This window comes from Macaca fascicularis, chromosome 5, assembly GCF_037993035.2.
Source record: "Macaca fascicularis isolate 582-1 chromosome 5, T2T-MFA8v1.1".
NCBI lineage: Eukaryota > Metazoa > Chordata > Mammalia > Primates > Cercopithecidae > Macaca > Macaca fascicularis.
The window spans coordinates 37533565-37538972 of NC_088379.1; positions in this window are offsets into that span (position 1 = coordinate 37533565).

Genomic DNA, 5408 nt, shown 5'->3' on the forward strand with positions numbered 1-5408 from the left:
TTTAGCTTGGTTAGACATACAATCAAGCTTACTGCTGGCTACAATCCTAATGTGACCTATACTCTCTAATCAAGAGGCTGACAGTCTGTTCTGGACACCACAAAGAAGAGCCAATATTCTCACGAAGTTCCAAACACTGTTTTGGAACTTTGGTTCAGGATCTCTAATTTGCATTTCACATTCGTTGAGGATTCTCATGTTCTTTATAACAATCACAGCAATAACAATTTTTAAAACCCCTGAAGATTATTTCAGAAAACCAATGATTAAATATCTCATTAGGGATCTCGGATGTATGGAAATCTTATATGTATTTACACCTAAAAAACTGAAGATGATGAATTTAATATACTTATCTAAGTTAGCTTTCTTCCCAAACTCAACTAAAATTATAGCAAAAACTTTTTTTCTTTTGGCTTGAGTGCAGTGGCACAATCCCAGCTCACTGCAACCTCTACCTTCCGGGTTCAAGTGATTCTCCTGCCTCAGCCTCCCGAGTAGCTGGGATTACAGGCACATACCACCGTGCCCAGCTAACTTTGTATATTTAGTAGAAATGGGATTTCACCATGTTAGTCAGGCTGATCTCGAACTCCCAGCCTCTGGTGATCTGCCCATCTTGGCCTCCCAAAGTGCTGGGATTACAGGCGTGAGCCACCATGCCTGACTGCAAAAACTTTTTTTAAAAAGCATAATCTCATAAGGACAGGGAGAACAGGAGAGGAGATAGTAGCAACGTAATTTTGAAAGCCGGATGAGAGATGGACACATAATAATTGCCTCAGTGGATCAGAAGAAGCCATAGCTTAAGGTGCCAGTGAGGACAGAGGCTAACTTGCCTGCCCAGAAGGCATGGGTACTTCTGGAACAGTGGGCGGAGGGGGAGCTAATGTAAGAAGCAACTGAAATGAACATTGCTTGAGAAATCATTAGATCTCTAGATCACCTTCCCCCAGTCCACGCCTCTGAGGGTTTATTTCTCAAATGGCTGAAAGACATTTTGAGGTTTATTATTGTTATTATTTTAAGAGAAAAGGCATAGAAACTCATCAAGGTGTACTTGGGGCGAACCACAGAGTGCTCACTCCTGGAGGGTTCTTCTCTGGAAAAACAGGGGATCTCTGTTTGGGAGAGACACCAGGTAGATGAGTGCCCTGTCCAACATAGGGCGATTGACTGCATTCAAATTGGACACTGGTGGTACAGATTCCCTCCCCACAAATTGGCAGGAGATGCTTTAAGCAAGGCCCAAATGATAAAGGAAAAATAAGCAAAATTAGACCCCAGTGAATGAGCCTCTGTAACCAGCAGGGGCTTGGGTCTTGACAAGGTGATATTCACAATGTCTTCAATCAGTAAGGGCACTAACAAATCAGAAAGATGCCAGATATAAACAATCGTCAAGGCCGTACCCAGACCTGCATTGTGTGGTTGTGCAGGTTGTGCACTGCACAACTATAGGCAGCTGTCCTGGCCAAATCAGAGTATACATGCTGAATATTAGTTCTAGGCTTAGGTCATCTGTCTTTACTTCTAATTTGACTTGGATTTCTTACAGGTAAGGCCTAGGATATTCTTAGGATTATGTCTTTGGTGATTGGTTATTCCAAGATTGGGAACACAGGCCCCAGAGCATGATCACCCTGCTAGTCTATTTTTTCCCCCTGACATTTCATATTAGTCAATTGATTTTGGACTCATAATTGTTAATGAAATAAGCACAAGAAGCAGTTCCTGGTGAGGAAAGAAAGATAAATATTCCAAGCCCGTCTCCAAATCAGTGTAGTAGAAAATTGATGTTAATTGAAAACAGTTTAACTCAGCAAAACTCACAAACACAAATTTTTTTCTGAAGTGTTTGCTAAATTAATTATTCTAACATTTATCCTAGGTTCTTAAAAGCAAGATCGTTTAAAAAAAAAAAAAAAGCAAGATCGTTTGCACATGAGTGATCTAACGTGCAACTTTCTATTGCTTGACAGGATCGGGGGAGGAAGAAGAGAGAGGGGTGGACCTAGAATTCTCACATAAAAAGGCGTCTAGTTCTTCCCTTCCTAATTACCTGAGTGCACACTCTGAACTGCTCACCTGATGTTAATGAGCATCAGGCTTGTCTGAGAAAATGCCAGCCTTTAATTAACGGGGCTGATTTATTTAGCTGAAGTCTGAATTTAGGCAAAGGTTAAAAGAAGTCACAGTTAGTAACCTACCGCCTGATAGAACTTTCAAGTCTCCTGGAATCTTGCATTGCAATTGTGTCTTCTTAATTTATTGCCACTGAGCGGTCCAGAAAGTTAATGTGCTCATTTCTATAAACAGTGTAGCTGTAAATCATTCACTAGTTCCCTAACTGGTCTTCGTGGAGGTACAGAAGGAAATGCTTTGAGGTTGGTGGCCTCTCATTTCTGTCCTTTGCGACCACCTGGATTTCCATAGAAGTTTTGCTCTCTTGGGTCCCTCTTGGGTCTCTTGTGCTCTGAGTGCATGCTTTTGGGCCGGGTTCAAACCAGGTTTGCTGCTGCTACCTGCTGTTTTTTTAGGTGGAGTAGTGGGTGCGGCCGCAAACAAAAACAATTTCATCCTGATGGACCAGATAGTTGGGACTAGTGTCAGCAGGGCGGGTCCCTGCTTGCTCTTACTCAAGCCCAAGGTAAGAGCCTGGAGTCACACTCTTTATCTCTGGCTCCTGACCTGGGGTCAGAGAGCCAATAAACTAGGCTGTTTCAGACATGCCTCGTGATGTGTCTGGGCACTGGACTGTGGGATGTGGTCCTGGAAAAAGCAGATGTTGGTCATCATCCGGCAGTGATGAGGCTCAATTTTCTTTCTTGGAAAAATCTGAAGGGGCTATGGGATTCTATCCCTGGTGAGTTAAAAAAAGACTGCCCTGTGACAGGTGACCCTGTACTCATGTGAATTTTCCTAGGCCGATATTCTTACTCTCAAACTCTCATTAACCTCCAAGCTAGCTCTATCCTTCTTCCAGTGCTGCTGTGCTCTGCAATCATGCGTATGGCTGAGGGCACTCCTGGGGGCCAACAGGTGTGGGAGGCCTATCTGCTGGTCTGCAAGTCCCTCCCACTTGTCCAGGCCCCTGGCCTTGGCTTTCAGAGAAGCTCTCACCTGGCCAGGCATGTGTGACCCTGGCGAAAGAATTACAGAGCAGCTCCCACAAATTCCCAGTAACCCCGGCCTAGATATTAAAATTCAGTTTCAAACAGAGTTCTAAGACAATCAACAAAGGTCTGGTATGTCTCTGCCACACACCAGCCCAGGTGGATTTCCCAAGAATGTACCCCGGAAGGAACCTCTCTCCAGGCAGAAGCCTTATCTATTCTGGAAACCTGGCTGTCAGTTCCATGCAATGCATATAAACCTGCTCCTACAAGAAAGGCCTGCATCAGACAGATAATAGTTTCTCTTTTCTACTTCCTACCTATGTGACCTTGGAGGAATCACTTAAACTTTCTGAGTTCCAATTTCCTTACTTATTAAGTGGGCTAATAGCACCTATCCTGTAGGGTTGGGTTGTTGGAAGAATTAAATGAGATAGTATGTCAAGTGTGGGTGAAGAGAAGCATTTCAACACTTGGAAAAGCTGTAACTTCTATTTAATGTGTGCTATCAGTGGACTAACTAGGCACTGGGGGACACCGAGGAAAAGGCACAACACAGTTTATGGCCCCCTGGGGAAGTCAGACCCATGAACAGATCATTTCACATGTCATGAGGGTTTGGGGAGCAGAAACCCAGAGGCACACAGATGGTGCTAGAGGAGCTCATGTGAGTCCAGCTGAAATCTGGTACTACTTGAATTTCTTTGTTTTGTTTGTAATTACCTGATGGTAACGTGTTTTCTGGCCACAGTTGGAGTCATGGGTGTAACTAGGTGGGGCAGATGAGGCCAAAGGCCAGGTGCAGCCTGGGGAAGAGGTGTGGGGGTCAGGTAGGGTGTGGTGTACAGGTCCCTGCCCTACCGTAAGCAGCCTACAGGGATGCTACTTCCTGGAGAGGCAAAACCTCATCATCAACATCGGCCAAGACGGGCCATGACACTACTTAATCTCTCTTTATCTAGCTAGGGCTGACAGGGTAGTCTGCAATGCAAGATGCCTGCAATTGCACCAGTTGCTGAACAGCTCTTCCTCCTCTTTCCCCATGCACTCAGGCTCCTTGTAGTGCCTCTTTTTGGTGGTAGTCATAGAAACCATCTTGCAGTCATAGCCACTTTTCATGGGCATCTTTTACCTCTAGTTGTTGTTGAGGATGTTCAAGTGGTTAGTGACTTTAACCTCTCAGCCAACCTCAAACTCTGGGCCCAGTGAAATGGGTGGCCAACATGGATGTGATGCATCTCATCAAGTCTTCAGCCATTCTTGGGCTCAGCAATAAACTCACCAGCCTGGCCCTGGAAGCTGCCCACAGTCTATCCCCTACCAAACTTCCCTTATATCTCTCCAGGTTTCATATCCTATTCTATTCAGCCACGGTGTCTTTGTTCTTTCTGTCTGAAATGCTCTCTGTCCCCGCTGATGGGATGCAGTCTTTTGGCAAATTTTGATCACCTCTTTCAAAATACATTTATTGTCTTTGCTTATAGTTATGTGAGCACTCATCTCCTGTCTTCCACAAGATGGCCAGCTAGTGAGCTGACGGTGAGGACCATTCCTCGCTTCCAGTTGTATTCCCTGTGTCTTACACATCGAGTGTGCTCAATAAATATACTTATTGAACTGAGGATATTAACAGAACGTGGTTAAACACGCACAGTGCACCAGATGGTGACTGGAAGGGAAGGGAATCTAAAGCACCAGTCCTAGGTTTCATAAGTCTTCCAGACTTGCTTTGGTCTTAGGTTGCAAACATTAAACTCATTTTTAGCCTTCAGAGTGATGTGGCTAAATTAACATTAGAAATGGATAATGAGCAATAGACAATAAGGTGTCTATGGGTAGCCGTGATTAGTAATATTCTATGTTGAAGGACAGGTGCTGGGTATCTGGGGTTTTTGCAGGCACTTTATATGACACATAGATGTTAAGTTTTGTTCAGACAGCTCCCCCCACCCAACTGGTGGCCCTATAGATACCTTGGATGAATTAGTGAAACTCATCACCTAGAAGAACAATAATTCTATTCAAAGTCCAAGGAAAACATCACAGGGTAGGTTGGAAACCTAACTCTGTATGAGACTGGACTAGTCAGTTATTATTGTGATGATGCTGTGTAACAAACAACCTCAAAGTCCCAGTAGCCTTCAATAACAAATGTGCATTGTTTGTTCATGTGTTCATCAGTGGCTATGGGTTAGGTGTAGTGGCTCAGGGCTGCCTCCGTCTGTCTTCTTATTTTGGGATCCAGGCTTCAGGAACACCTCTATCAGCAAACAATGTTCTCATGTTAGAGAG